The sequence below is a fragment of the Anguilla rostrata genome, chromosome 9, assembly GCF_018555375.3.
Source record: "Anguilla rostrata isolate EN2019 chromosome 9, ASM1855537v3, whole genome shotgun sequence".
NCBI classification, from domain to species: domain Eukaryota; kingdom Metazoa; phylum Chordata; class Actinopteri; order Anguilliformes; family Anguillidae; genus Anguilla; species Anguilla rostrata.
In genome coordinates this window covers 15797562-15814468 of record NC_057941.1, presented here as the reverse complement: position 1 = coordinate 15814468, position 16907 = coordinate 15797562, and positions in this window count along the sequence as shown.

The following is a 16907-nucleotide window of genomic DNA, read 5'->3' as shown; positions in this document are numbered from 1 at the left end:
AAGGTGACCTTTCAACCTCACAACTCAGCTAAACCCTCAACCCTTGATTAGGTTACCTTCACACCTCAATTTATTCCAGCCCTTACATAAGTGATGAGACATGAAAGGACATTTCAGCACAGGAAGTGCTGTACATGATGGACTCAGGTACTGACAAGCATAGAAGCCATCACAATTAACGTAATAGGCAGCAACATCTGGTTAGAGATGGCATCTTGTCAAAAATGGCTCAATCTGTGCACCTTGCTTCAACAGAGAATGAATGCTTTGGCAGGACTGGGGGGTTATTTTCAATTCTTCTCTTAAAAAAAAAAAGAAAAGAAAAAAAGTCCTACGTTTGTAATACTCGGTAGATTTGGAATGTGTATGAAAGATGGGTGGTATTTTCCACAACCATATTTTTGTATACCAAAAATCTGTATGTTCCTTTTTATGGTCATACCCTGATATTGCTTTTTTGGCTAGTCCTATTGCCCACAGATAGTCTAAGAATCTTTCCATTTATGCTGTGAAGGAGCAGAGTATAATTTCATTTAGAACTGAAATTTTTCATTTGTCCTGTCCAGCCATTGTTTTGTTGTATAATTTTGTGCTTGCAATTTATTTATTTGTATTATTGACAATGTTTAATTTTGACTTGGACAGTACATTCAGACTTGCTAAGACTTTGCTAACAGTTTGATAGCTCTGTCTTTTTTCAGCCAAATGCGATGCTTACATTTAATCAAGCGTGTGTCAATTTCCCATCTTTTTATACTGCTGCTCTTTAATCCTATATAAAAGCACTCATGTACTTAAATTTGCATGTTGGTATACAGAAGAACATCTCCTGAATGTTTGAAATTATAATTGGGCTCTTACGGGCATTAAAGAGTATTCCAATTTCAACCATTTGCAATATGTCTATGTTCATGTAGCCAAGTTGTTTTTTCACAGTTCAGTAACACATACTGGGCATGTTTCAGTACTGAAATAGGGCGACATAGCTCAGGAGGTAAGAGCGGTTGTCTGGCAGTCGGAGGGTTGTCGGTTCGATCCCTGGGCATGTCGAAGTGTCCCTGAGCAAGACACCTAACCCCTAATTGCTCCCAACGAGATGATTGGTACCTTGCATGGCAGCCTTTCACTGTTGGGGTGTGTGTGTGTGTGTGTGTGTGTGAATAGGTGAATGAGAGGCATCAATTGAGCGATTTGGATAAAAGAGCTATATACTGTAAATGCAGTCCATTTACCATCCATGAATTAATTCCATGTGTTCAGATTTACTAACACAATACATCACGAAGGATGATTACGCCTGCCAGCATGTCAGGAATGCATTTTGGGACATCATGGAGAAAGCAAAGTCATGTACATTATGAAAGCTGTCACAGTGAAGGCAGTTTAATTGCAGCCCTTCATTACTGCTAGCTGTGTGCTTGCCTGAGTGTTGAAGTTTCGGCCATGCCGAAAACTTTCAGCATGTTCCAGTCTTTTCTATATAATAATATCAGTGCCACCATCAAGGTACATGTCTCAAGACCTGGGAGACAGAGGAAGAGAAGGGTTATTTATTAATGTTCATCTGAACGTTTTTGAAAGCTACTAGGGACCATGTTTTGGCCCCCCGCTCAGCCATATCGTGAGGAACTTGACTTGTCAGTCTGTAGCGGGTCACATGCTGAAAATATGAAATTGACTTGTACAATATTCATGTTGAACTTTCCGGGCTGTTATCCTGATTATGTGGATGTAAGATAACGCTATATTTTGCTGAGAGAAAGTAAACAAAAACCAACGTTTAGCAATCTTTTGTTATTACCAGGGACACAAAAGGAGACAGACAGGAGGTGATTTATTTCCGATTTTCTCTTTCCAAACCTTAATGAACAAAGGTAGTTTTACACTGACTGTACAAACATTTGACAAAAATATTACTTACAGATGGGTTTCAATTTAAACATCTCAACTAAATTAAATGACATGTTTTCAGTGACATGGATTGTGGCAAGGAAAAAGAAATATGTATGATGTTGTATGATTTATTGCAGCACTATCTATACCATCTAAAAAACTTTGAAAGACTTTTATGAAGAACTTTCCAGTATACTGAATCAACAGTTTTTTGTTGTATAACTGCCAGAAGTATGTCTTGTTACATAATGGTAGTGGAGGGTGGTGTCAAAATCCACTGCAGAGGCATGGTAGCAAAGTGAAAAGTGAACATCTTTCACCGTTGGCTGGTTTCTGATGTTTCACTTTTCAGTGCTAAACAGATGTGTATGATATCGTAAGGCTTCTGCCCCATCTGGATGTATGTGTAGCCATTTACAATTTCACATTAAAAAAAACATACTTTTATCTTTAATATATCTACACAGTTACAGTAGAAATATAGATGGAGCTTGAACAACATTACCCCCACCCCCCCAAATTAAATAATGTTTCATATATTGCCTACTGTTTGACAAACCATAGTGAAATAGATACCAAATTAATATGTGGGTATAACAATGATGATACATTACAGCCACCATACTTCTATAAAACCCATTTCAGTTTTCCAATAACAGTTCATTTGTATAAGACACCTTTTCGGACACTGGGTAGAAAAAAATATTGAGAAGAGGATTCCTTATTGCTTTCTCAAATTCATTAAAATGTTTTAGTGCTAGAATCTATGAATGCCTTGAATGAAAACATTTTAACATTTTTAAATGAGAATAATTCAAGTTAAATGACAACCATGTTCTGCACAAAACAGCCCATCAAAGTTATAAGGAAATGCATACAAGGCTATATGACTGCTATGTCAAATTCCTGCTGCTAAAATGCTAGTTAACACATTTCTTGACTTTCCTGCTTATTTTTAGCTATAATACAGTTGTTAGTATTCTTGTGCTTATACCATAAATCCAGATAATTGTTCTATATTATATAAAAAGATATAATCTCTGGTTAAATCGTGTATGTCACACGCCAGTGTGACACCCCTGGGAGGGAGATGCGGCAGTGCCTGGGAACACTCGTTTTCTGTTGCATGGAGAGAGAGAGCGCACCCTCACAAACATGAAAGAAAATAAATGCTATCTTCCCCCTCACAGGTTCCAGGCAAAAACAATAAACTAATATAATAAACTAAAATAACAAAGACAAAAGAAAGCAAAACCGAGCGGCAACTTTTCAGTTACCTGCTCGTAGCTGGCCACTTTTATGTGTGCGGTTTGCTTTTTCCCCTTCTTGTTAAAAGAAACAAAACTGAAATTAAATGCAACTCAAATAAAGAAACTCGCTCTTGGTGTTAGCTCCCAATCTCTACCGCAAACTGTGGAGAGCAGCACACCTTTAAGCACATGGGCTGATTAGCTAACGCAGCCCAGGTGTGTGCGCTCTCTCCACCAGCCGGCGCAGCTGAAACCAATCCGCTTCTCCGGTGGACCGAATGCTACAGTGTATTAAAGATAAGCTCAGGGGTTAATTAACTTTGTCTTTTCCTAACCGCTGTTGAAAATCAGATGATTTATGAAGCGCAGATCAAATATTAATACATAAAAACATAACATTATGATGACTGTGGAAGATACATTCCATAATTAGATTCCAGGCAGTCTTAAATTAGATTCAGTATATATGTACAGCTGGATTATTTACATTGGATCAGTGCTTTTGCACCCTCCCACTGATCAACAGTTTGATTATGAAGTATGACTGGGGGAAGTTAAATTGATTGCATCTACTTGAACTAAAGTCTGTAATTGGGTATAGTCAACTCAACCTGTGCCAAGATGCAGTATGCCCTTGACTTTATTTGAGTTTAGTACAATGGAGGCAGTGATGAGGAATGTATTTACACATTTGTACACATACACACTTCAAGGTCAGTGTTGTAAATGAGAATTTGTTCTCAATCACTTTTACCTAGTTAAATAAAGGTTAAATAAATAAAATAAACTTAAAAAATGGAAATTGTGTCAATGAGTTAGTTTTAATAGGAACAACTTCTTTATCTTTGTGAGACTTGAAATTTGATCGCTTGAAAACCTGAGCATACTTTCATCAAGAGGAAATAACAGGTGCTGGATATGGATTGATGCAGATCCTCTTGTGAGTCAGACAGAAGTGCCTGCCCGTTCCATTACCAGCTGGCATATAGTGCTGTCAAACTGACAGAAAATAAGTTGCCTGCCTGCTTCCAATCGCAGGACAACTCTTATGATGAAATTAAATGAGCACATTTGCAAACATGTCCTAAGCCTAATCTCAATAAATTTAGAGTGAAATACAAAGAGCAAAGAAGTATTACATAAGCAATTATATTGGTGCAGTATAAAATATACATAAAAATCCAGTTTATGAACACCTGAATGGCTGTTAATTCTTCATGCGCACATGTGTAACACCTCTCAAAAAATGAAATTCCTTTATTCCTTTAGGCAGAAATAAGGATCCCGCTTTCATAAAACATCTTTGCACATATAATGATTTATAACCAGATTTGATTTATAGTCAGTTACTGTGCACTGTGGTCTCCTTGCAAAGACAACAACCACTTACCATCGTGACAGCTGTCCACAGCTCTCGCATTAGACACGCCCAGATTCAAATGTGTGCTCTTTCCTTAAAGCTTGTAACAATGTTATCTTCACGGTTTGGCCACAAAGTGCAATGGAGTGAATTACAAAAACAAAAAAACAATGTAATTTCAACAATAGCTGTAATGTCAAAACAATATATACAAAACAACAGGAGACGGCTTCCAAAAAAAGCTTGTGGGAAATTTGTTGCTTCAGGTTTGCTACTGTAACATAAAAAAGTGAAGCCTAGAGTGTGGTGTGTAACATTCTCCATGCACTCATTGTTGAATGAACTTTTCCCCTTTCAAAAAAAAATAACTAACACATCTCACCCTTACCAATGAACCAAACAACCCCCTGGCAATCTGAGGAAACCAGAACTAAACCACCTGCTTTGAATGTGGGATGAGATTCGCCAGTGAAAAGGACCTGGCACACTGGAATTGCAATGTTGTCATAGTTACTAAAGTTCTGTTCTTTGCTTCTTGCCTCTTCTCTGCTCCTGAGCAGAACACAAGGCCCTGGAAAAAGCCAAGCATCACCCTTGCGATGTACCTTGCATCATAAGAGACTTCAGCCCGTAGGCTGGGATTTGCCTTTGCAACAAGGTGAAACGTTCCTCCATCACGCAGGACTAAAGACCAAGGAAGCCTCAGTCGATGAAAGCAAACCAGCAGGCCTTTGCTGTGGAGAAGTCCCGGAACAGGGTCAAGCGATGAGTTCCCTCAGATCAGTCCAGTGCACAGCCAAAGGACATCATCCAGCCATGGGACCAGCTGCTCCACATAGGAACAAAGCACTACAATGGCAATGGTCCAGCTGGGTCTTCGGCAAGCAACTCAAAATACTGTAAAAAAAAATTCTAATTGTAGAACAATTAATTATTTAAACTTTCTCTTTTGTATATTTAAATAACACTTTCAAATACTGTTTTGTTTTTATTTAAATAAGTGTACTCTGCAAAGGGGACCTAACAAATAAAACAAACTAATTAAAGGTATTGGTATTTTTCTCATAAATTTGTATTTATTGCTTATATTAATGAATAAAATTATTGATTGATTGATTAACAGACAACACCACTTCCATGAGCTAAAGAAGGATTATATCTACCATGGACTCCTTTTCATACCGGCCCTTCTGAGAACTGTTCTTTTCATGGTGAATAGGCTAAATGCTGAATCTTATTACAAAACTTAAATGTTAACTTGTCTGTCACATTTTGTCTGAACAGTGGTCCTTTGGTTCACTTCCAGCAGTTCATGAACTATATAAAAACTGTCAATTAAAAATGTCAACGTTTTTTCATTTTATGAACAGTTTTTATAGTTTAAGGTTTAATTGCCTGATCAAAAAGCATTTGTGAGAATTTAAAACGTGTTAAATAGTGGCAAAAACCTTAGGATCTGTAGACCACCAGACACATAGCTATTTAAACTGTTTGTAGTTTTCTTTCTTAATTTATTTCAAGAGACACCACGATATGGTTACACACAAGCTTCTGAGGAAAGGATGTTGAAATATCAGAGTATTTCAATGATCATGCAACATATTATGCTATTTGCTTAAACTGAATAGTGAATGTTAGACAGTAATTGTGCATTTTGATGATAGCATTTAGATTTTTTTCTGCTCTGAATGCAATGGGCTAATCCCTCTTAGGAGGTTTTTTATTGGTAGATTCCAACTTAAGTCTGTAATATCTTGATTTGAGAGAACCTCCTGTTTTTTCAGCCGTTATCAGGCATAGAGATACTGGATTTTAATGAGTTCTGTGAAAGCTCATTAAGGCCAGCTGCTTTACTTGATCATATGTGCACATAAGGAGCACATTGGATAAGTAATTTGAGGGAAATGGAATCAGTTAAACCATATGTTACTCATGTAAAGTTAAAATTAAGTAAAGAATCAATGACGGTGAAAATGGGGTCAACTGAGAAGCCAGTGCTGTAAGCGCATTGCTTGCCTGTACTCATGGCCGTCCGAGAAGGAAAGCAAGTGTTACAAAAGGTTAACATAGTTCTGCCCCTGATGTTATGTGATTCCACACAACAGAGGGTACAGACAGCTCAGTGTCACCTTTTCCATCTCTTAATTCCATGTCTGCCCCTTATTCCATTATGCTTCTCTTTCATCCAGAGCGCCCTGTCAGATCAGACAGATTGTTCAGGTGCAGTCGAGGCATCACTATCTCGCCACAGCGCCAGTCATACTTTGTCCTTGTTGAGTATGTCACTGAAGGCATTGACCACGTTTCAGAGTGACTGTTTATTCGGCCATCTCTCAAGAGACCGTGTCTGCCTGGCATGTCTAGCCTGCCGCCTCCCCTTGCTCAGAGGTCTTTGAAGATCAATGATCCCCTTATTTCCCTGTGGGAATTCTTCTATAACAACGACTGGCTGCCTGGCTTCTGTGTTCCTCAAGCTTAAATTTTACTTTCTGATCCACAGTGGTTTGAGATTAACTGATGTTCAATACCAGTTTTTTTAACAGGGTCACAACTATGCTATTTCCTATACTATTACTTTCCTTTAGATATCTAGCATGAAAGCACTTTGCTCACATACATTGCTTTGTGAGAATGTGTTTCATTTTCTTCCATCTTTTAATAGATAGGACACATGGGCAACAGTCACATGTTTTCATTCCCCTTATTATCTGTGATTTATAGCCATTTGCTTTTGATGCAAAGGCATTCTGCATCATAATGTTGGATATGCATTTTCTGAAAGGTCACATTAATTGCGCTGATTAACATAGGTCATTATTCATGTCCTGGAAGAGGCTGTACATCCTTCCTCACAAGACCACAGTCTTGATAAGGAAAAGAGAAATGTGCAGGGAAATGTCCTGCTACTGCCTGCACAATGTAGATGTTCTTAAAGTGATATTAACTCTGCCAGGAGGGTCATTTTGGACATCTTTCTATCCGGCATACATATATCCTAAGAGCTGGATCCTTTCAGCTTTCATTTTACCAGCCTGCTTATAATTTTTTGAAATGATTTATATGAAATGGAAACATCAGTGCTCCCAGCACATTTTTTTTCCATGAGCGATGGAAACAGGAAGTGACTGAAGAGAGCATTGCCATATTTCCTGTATTCTCTGTCATCCTATCATGACTTAGATATCAAAGCAAACAAAGCATTATCGTGTAATGAATGACTGAACTGTCCGAGCAAGTTGCCTAGAAACTCATTCCATTTTTGTGTACTCAAGCACATACAGCAGTGTCATGGAAAAGCTAACATAACCATTAACACAGCTTACAAAATAGCTCAAGAATGGTGTGAGCTTAATGCATTTACAATTACAATTTACAGTTGAGTCATTTGGTGAATGCTTTTAGCCAAAGTGACTTACAAAAGTGAATTTAACATGGTAAGCAAACTCTGGAACAAGATATAAGTTACAATCAAAGAAGGGCCTTCCTCATGACCTAAATCCTGCTTCAGCTGTGTATGCTGCATGTGTATATGATTACTGAACATTTTCACTTCAAGCACTCAATACTCCAAATTAATAATTCATTTTCAGTTGAAAATCTATACTGGGGGAATAAGGTGAAACTAAACAACATGCATGTTTTACATCCATATATATATATATTTTAAAAAACGTATTTCTATGATTTCTCTTAGAGTTATTCTAATTAGTAATTACCTTCTGATTCAGACTTGTGTATGTTTGAATTTTGGCCTACCTCAATCTTTTTGATTTTGCAAATGTTTTAATGCTGCAATGTCTCACTCAATGAAATAAAGCACTTGATTTGACAACCCTAAAATATGGAGCAGTCACAATGGCCTATCAAAGCAGTTGAAACAAATTGAGAAGAGTGGTTTTGTGACAGGGCACTCATATTGATATAAAACATGTATACTCAGATATATGATTGAAATGGGCATTCAGAAAATTGACATTCTTCATTTGTCATACTTGCAAACCAATGACCAGCATTTTAAATTAGAATTTTGAATCTTGGGAGGGCAATTAAGCGTGGTATTGCTGGATTAAGCTTAGCTGTTAGCTAATGGATTGTTGGTTGATTATAGGACAACCAACAATCTGCAAGTTTCTCACTGATGGTGACAACTGCCAACATATGCACCAGTACCGAACAGTGTACTGACCAGGCTGCAGCTATAAGTATCTGTTACCAATAAGTGATAGGCTTGATCAAAGCATAGAAGTACAGCAAATATACTTTTATTAGGCATTCATCACATTGGAAGCCTTCGGATATTTTTATTACGGAGTGGGGTCCTCTGCAGTCTTTACACAAGAGGATTCTACAAGATGCAAAATAATGCTATGTAATGAAACAAAGAACATGTGATCAAATATTAATAATATCTTCAATAATTAAAGTTCTCTTAATATCTTGTTTTACTAGTTTCAAAATGCTGTCAAGGGCATCTACAAGCTGTTAAATATTAAAATCAAGAAAGGTGCTCGGCAAATATTGCAGGCAGGATGACATCTTCACTCTTCAGTTATATTCTGCACTTTTTGGGGCTTTTGTGGTAAATTGATATATTGCACAATTATAACTATAAGTAAGTAAATACAAATTACTTTTTCAATATGTTTTCCTTTTTACAAAAACACTTGATCCAAGTAGGCAATAAGATAAACTTTTAGCATAAAACTACAGCTGATTGCTTGGGTAACATTAAAGCTCTTATTTCAACTACTTATTTTAATAGAAACCAGTATCGCGTACACTGTCACACTACACAAAAAAAATAAAAGCTCGATTGATCATTGAATTTCATTTGAAGTTTAATAAAGCTGCTGTCTGACTCAATCTCAGCCTCTCTTGGCAACAACATGCTGGGTCATATCAAGCAGCCTAAAAGACAGGTTGTCAAAAAACCTGTGTCAGGGAGCTGGTGGACTTACACGTGTCTCAGTGATTACTTAATGGAACATGACAAAATGCTAATTCCCCTCTCTTTTTTTCTGTTTTACCCTCAGACCACGTGATTAAATGATTGTACCCTGTAGCCCAATTTTTAGTCATTGACGGCATCTTTGAGCAGGCATGGGGACATGGAAGAAATGTCATTAAGGTGGTGAATCTGGATGCTGTGTGCACCCGATATCTCTGCGTCATTGCCTCTGTGCCATTTATTTATAGCACCTCTATGGCTCGCAGCCTCCCAGACAATGCCCTGTCCCTCAGATTGTGGAAATCTTGCGGCAGCCTCCCACTGCAAGTCTATTCCTTGTTCCACCTCAGGACCTGACAGCCAAAATCCAGTGTTCTCTCTATCCTTCCTCCAAGCACCATGACTACACGGAGTCTATGTCCTAGTTTTGTTTGAATATGAAACAGTGCCCAGCTCTTCAGCCTATATCCTTTTTCTTGTCTCACCCCAAGGCCCATTGACACATTGGACACATGAATTGATAGACGATAGGATGGGTTAGGTTTAGGGTACAACGTTACATGTCTACATGCAATTTCATAGTCTCTGGAACAATCAATCAGTGCAATCTTGTGATTATTCTTCCTAATTGTTGGTGTGCAATTATCAGGGTCCGGCATCATGGTGATAACATGGTGCAGTTCAATTTCAATTTCAACAGCACACTTTATTTCTCTTAGCCAGGCTAAGTGAGCATGTGCATGAAGTTATCTAATCTGCTGAGGTGAAAGACAAACCAAACTTTGGTGACTCACACAAAGTTCACAAAAAATAAGATGCAACACTAATCAGGTTTATAGACTTCTATTTTATAAACATCTTTGTTCCATTTTCAGAAATACTGCAGAAACCAGGTGTTTGGAGGAGATTGCAGGGCCACAGTGGTCCCCTGTTGTGATTTTGAACGAAGGTCAAACAGCAGGATATTTTTGGCATTGTAGAATGCCGTTTGCTCGAACGTGTTGCTTAGATGCAAGAATGCACTCATTAAGAAAACTATCTATCTCAGCACCTGGTTTGGTTGAAACTGGGAGAGCAGGTAGGTGGTGGTGTTGTATTAACACTGCGTATTAAGCATTCTGAAACAGCCTACTGTAAAGCCTACAGATCTCTCTTTTAAATGCACTTTCATATGACCTTCAAAGTCAGCAACCTTTTTTGAACAGCTATTCGCTTAAAAAAAACACATATACTTTAGATGTTAAAGGGCAGTGTGGCACATTCATGGATGAGCAAACAGGAGCTGGCAAAACTGAGTATGATTTCATTGCATCAGAAAATACTGAATTTATGAAGACTAGGTCAGTTTCCTTTATCACCTTGTTTCAGAAGCAGATGACACTTTGTTTTCTGTTTAATAATAAACTATAACAGATTACAAGTATTTTTGTGTTTAAAATAGCAACAGTAACACTTCGCTTAAACCTCCCGTAATAAAGCCTGTCTAAAGTATAATGTATGGCAGAGTACTTACAGTAGGCTTACAGAAAACCTTTGGGAAAGTGCTTTTATTTTGCTTTGTGACATCAGCCAATAAAGACAAAAGGGTCAAAAGATTCATTTAAAAAATAAAAAAACATATCTGCGCCTCTAATGCATTTGATATATTAGAACCAAATAGTTTTGTCTACAGTCTGAACAATGGACAACAGCATTTAACGTAGCTTGATTTTCCAACATAGGTAGGAATCCAGGTATATCATTAATCATAACAATGCTTTTCCCCCTAGAGTTCCTCTCTAAGAACTAATAAACACCGATTTATGTCACGGTTGGGGAGGGTGGGACGCAATTGCGGACCGAGGGGATCTAAAAGTTAACCCTGAGGGATAACCACCAAATCGCTGAGCGATAGAAAGGGAAGGGGAAAAACCAAATAAAGAGCGAAGTAATCGCTCTCTCCACTCACTGAAACTTCTGTCAGCGGGCTCAGAAAACTAAAAGAAATTAAACACCGCCGCAGCGTAGCTGCCCAAAAAGAAAACCCCCACTAGAAAAACAGTGTGGGGTCACTTACAAAAGAAAAAGGATATTCGCAGCCCGGCAGGTAGAAAACAAAAAGAAAACTAAAGAGACGAGGGCAAAAATGTCCTCCACAGCGCAGAGAGATAACCAACTCGAGAAGAAACTAAACGGTGATCAAATCAGGCAGATAGGATCAACACGGTAACTTCTGCCGATTCTCACACCCCTACACACTAAGAGTCTGACAAACAATGAGTCTGCGCTGAACCCCAGAAATCAGGGGCTACATATAGGCCTCCTACACCTGACCCTCATCAGGGACAATTAGCTCAGACAAATACCTGTGAGGTGCTATCACCTCACCATAGTACTCACACCTGCCCCTCGTCAGGGTCAATCAACCCGCAGAAATCAGAGAGAGAGGTGCCACCACCTCACAGATTTACAAATGTGAATTGATTTGTTTCATTAATATACTGTAGCTGGCTGATCTGTACTGCATAAGATTACTTACATAACTACAGATTAGAGTTTATAAAGTTCAGAAAACATCAAAATGTAATTGCCAGACTGTCTTAGTGAAGAAGAAAGTAATATTGATTTATCTATCAGTCAGACTTAAGTATGTTGATTGAATCCAAGTCTTACTTGTCTGTGACTCTGAGAGATAATGCCTGTTTGTACTCTGGACTCAAATTACTGTAATATTTTATTTTTCTTGTTTAATGTTGGGTGGCTGCACTCCTAACCTCTGCCCTCATGTTACGAGCATTTACCATAAAAAATGAAGATTCTCAATCAGCCAGTAGCAATCTCTCAACTCAAGTTACAAATGAAGATACAATTACAGTATTATGATTATGCATGTATTAAGAAGTATAATCTAATAGATTTCTTACAAAAGGCCATATAGACCCTATACATTTAGCTTGGATGTGTCTTTTACTTTCTGTGCAGTGTAGAACATTCCAGTGTGAGTATGATGAAATAAACCTATCAAGTGTATCGCATGATGTTGGCCTGGTACTTGGATAAGTGTAATATTACTCTGCCTAACAGCCTGCTTGTTCATTTCTTACCAGTAGTAGCTGCGGTATAACAGCTGTTCAGTTCTCTCTGAAATTTACCACACTGGGTGTATTCCCATAGAACTGAAGCATGTGTTATGATGTACACCTCATATGGTAAATACAAAGCTCAGAGGATATAAACAGTAACTTCCTGCTGTTACTGTCTTCCTCTGGAACTCAATTTCATGCCGTTTGAACCCAAACGGTGGAAAGGGAAATCCATGTAAAAACAAAGGACAAGCCTCGAGCCGGTGCATGCTAATGAGTTTGCAGCCTTGAGGCTTTGCATATTGTTGGTGTCATGAAAATACTTCCACTAATTAACACAGTGAGGGAATTTCACTTTTCCACGAAGAGAGCTAAAAATAGTGCAAAGGCATTTGTTTTGGCCAAAGTCAGGGTTGGGGGAACTGAAACATGTTTGCTGGGAAACACTTGTGCCTCCTGTTATGTCGCAGTAATGACTTCCAGCAAATCCATCCAAACCTCATACTTTGCTTTTTTTCTATAGAACTGAAAAACCAGGGTTTGGCAGGAAGGTACTATTTTTAATGTCAAACTTGGAAGGCCAGTTAAAATGTAAAAGATGACAGCTGTGCTCAGTGTGGTGGTGTCACTTAAGCTGACATTCTGTATCATGACATTTGTTTTTATGCAATACATTTTAATGAACTGCTGCTGACTTCCTGTGAGTTTGTTGAGCATATAATACTCTGATTAAAATGCCATTGTTATCCAATGTATCTTGAGAACTGCATGCAATACGTTGATTTATTTATGAACTTCAGCTATGAGTGAACCAATTTACAACACTCAAAAACCAGGAGGTGGTTATCATTGCCATACATAAAATGCCCATCTGCTAATGCATTTTGCTTCCTTTGTAGTAATTGTGTGGTACAATCATTAATTTACCATGGAAAACCAGTAAGTCAATACCTTATTCTGAAATATATATTCTAAAAATATATACAGTAGATTGTCTGTGTTATATATTTGACTAAATTTAAAAAAAAGAAAAAAAAAGTCTAATGTTAATTTCCTTTGTGGATGCACACCATTCATCTTGTTTCTTGAACATACGCAATCATTTTTATTGGACTTTAATAAGTAAAATAAATAATAGATGCAGATTTACACGCATTAGGCTGTCACACCCTTGAATTCCTTTGCTGTATTTTTCAATTAAACTCAAATTACTTTTAAAAATCCAGAAGCATTTTGGCAATTTGCCATGTAAGAGTGCCCAAGAAAAGGTGCCATCCATCGTGTTTGTGACAGACTCTCACATGGACCCTAGTGCTTTCAAGAGCAGATAAACAAGCATACCAGCTAATATGCCTCCAGGTTTTTTTCTTTTGTATGGGTGGTTGCATGCCTCTGAATGATACATTTATTTGCAAGGTCCCAACACTCTTCTGAGAATGAAATCTTCAACACCACTCACCTCTGGATGGCTTCTGTTCTCTCTGCCACGGCGATTGTATTATGATCTATTGGATGAGCTGCCAACGCCCAGAAAGTTCCCAGATTCACTCCTCATGTCATCTGGCAGACAATCACTGGAACCAGCAATGCCTGCTGGTCTGTGACTGCATCTAGCTTGATACAATAAAAGAGAAGGATACTCTGCTTCCTTGTATGCTACTTATGAGGGGCATAGCAGTGAAAAGCCTGTATTTTTGAATCAATAGAGATACAAAGAATAGATATTTGAAAAATCTCTTTTGGAAATTGATATTTACTCAGTTTCAGAAACAGGGTGACTGGGGAAAATAAATTGTTGAGCATTGGCAATAACATTTGCTTATGTCTGACACATATAGTGTTTGTTTAACTATATGTGTTTGTTTACTTGTGGGTGGGACCGTTTGCGTGGAGTTCAGTGGGGAGTTGGGTTGGCAGGGTGACCACGGCCATTCAATACAGATTTTATGCCTGATTTGAACGGTATTTTATTATAGTTATTGAATTGATATTTGGTGGATGTGTAGTGGATAAATCCCTTGGTGAATTTATGGTTATTTAAACTATTTTCAGCCACTATACAATCACTTTTAAAAAGAAGTGTTAGCTAATGAGGACTAATTTGCAAGATATGTAATATCAGAATTTCAGCATATTACTTCTTATTGCACCGGTATGCACATACACGTCTATTCAAAATGCTTTTGCAAGACTTTTAATATTATATCCCCATTATTTCCCTGCCCTTTTACAGTAATACTTTTTTTCCCCATCAATGCACATCTGACTCTCCTACTATTTTCATTTAAGCGGTTTCTTTTGTAAAGCAGAGCGACGTTGTTTTATGAATTATTGAATTCAAAGTTTATTGGCCTTTATAATTCATACATTTTACATTTTGTCAGTGTAATGGCCTCCTCCTGAAACATACTCTTCTGAATTGGGCCAGGTAATGTACTGTGTGTTCTGTTCAGTGATGCTTTTCAGTAACTGCCTAGAGTTGTAAGTACATTAGGATTTATGCGTTGAATGGTTTAATACTGTGTGTTAATCACAATCTGCTGATACTGTACTGCAGCATCAGCTTTGATGTACTTAAGGGGACCCTGCACAGCTTCATTCTTTAAAATAATCATATCTGTGAAGCTTTTCCCTCGTGATTTCCATTCAACTTTCTAATTAAATATATGTTTTTATTGGTGCATTGCTGGATGTGAGTACAGAGAATGCAGTGCAGTGATGCAATGTACTGAGGATTCAAAAGAACATATGGCATAAATGTCTTACCCCTTTGAAATGACTGCAGTTGCAATAATGTCTCGGCTTTAACTATATGCTCTCACTTGTCTTGACCCACTAAAACTAAATTATATAACATACTTAACATAATGGAAGCTCATTGCATTCTTTGTTGCATTGCACCTTTCACTGTGAAGTTACAAAATAAATAAATATATGAACAGTTATGCTGGTTTGATGTTTTTTTGTCATCAAATGTTTTTTTTTATTTGTGCATATACAAATTAAGAATGTCAGACTGATTAAATGAACCCAAATACCCTAACCCTCACTCACCCAAGGACCCTTGGTGGTAGTAAGACAGATTAGACTCATACATACATAAATAGATGACACAGTAATAACAAATATACTCAAAGAAAGTGAACATAAAACAGTGAGAATTGACTTCAGGGTTGGAAAGGAAACAGCAGCCTTGCTCCATGCCTCTAGGGTCTTCCCTTTCGCACCACACATTCACGCAGTAGACCATTCCATATATATGACGTCTAAAAAAGTCAGCATCCATTGTGACCAGAGAAGGGAGTAAGGTGATTATGTAATTTCTTTGCTGCTGTAAGGGCAGCTAGCCAGACTCTCCTCTGTTGCTTAATGTAGAATCATCATTAAGTAATTATACCAGCAGAGAGCAGAGATTTGCAAGTAAAAACTTTCTACTTCTGTTCTTGGGGTAGTTAGAATTTTCAAATAATTATTTGCTATAAAAATGTAAAATAATAATTAACCATTTAGGTTACAACATGATAGTCAAATTAGTATTTGGTTTACATGAATGTTTTCAGACATGAGAAAGTCTCAAATGTTGTCTTGAATCCCTGCTGAGGGGCTGGGATTCTGTAAAGACTTTACAGAGAAAAAGCATAAATAAAAGGCCAATGGTGGCAGAGCAGATGAAGAGCTAGAGACTGGGCAGAGTTCAAAGTATGATGGTGTGTTGTTGCTGTGCAATTATCCAGAATCAGTGTTTTGAGGACAGTGCTAAGAAGCCAGAAGGTAAAGGTGAGGAGGGGGGCTTGGAAGAAGCTGGCATTAATGTGGAGTATGCAGGATGTGAAAATATTCATAAGGAGACCTGTACCATCTATAAAATTTACATGATTGTGCGTTAGCTTGTGTGTATCATAAATCAGGAGGACACTTCTAATCTTCTGCATACAGTTCTGAAGAAAAAAATATTAGTCTAATTAGGGGTGAGGCAAGACGCACTCCATACTTAAATAAGGGAAATAGAATTTTTATCTAATGCACCATAACATTCTGAGCTCTTCAAGTGGATTTAATGTGATATGCTATTTGCAGAAGCTGTCTCATCATCTAGATATTGTGAAGATTCTCAGCGTAAACTAATTTGCTGGGGATCGGCATGCTGCTATCCTCAGTCTGGTGTTTCCTCAACACAGTATTGAAGAGGACATGCCAATTAAATGCCAATTACATTTCTGTCAAATCGTCATTTCATCCCTCAATGAACATTGGCTCTGATATTATCAGTATACAGTACTTGCGTTTCTGAAACTAAATCTTAAACAGAGTGTTAGCATGCAATGCAGGGCAATCAGCTTTAATTGACTGGCAGAATTTAGAAGTGCACGCCTAATAGATGAAGCAATTAGAAT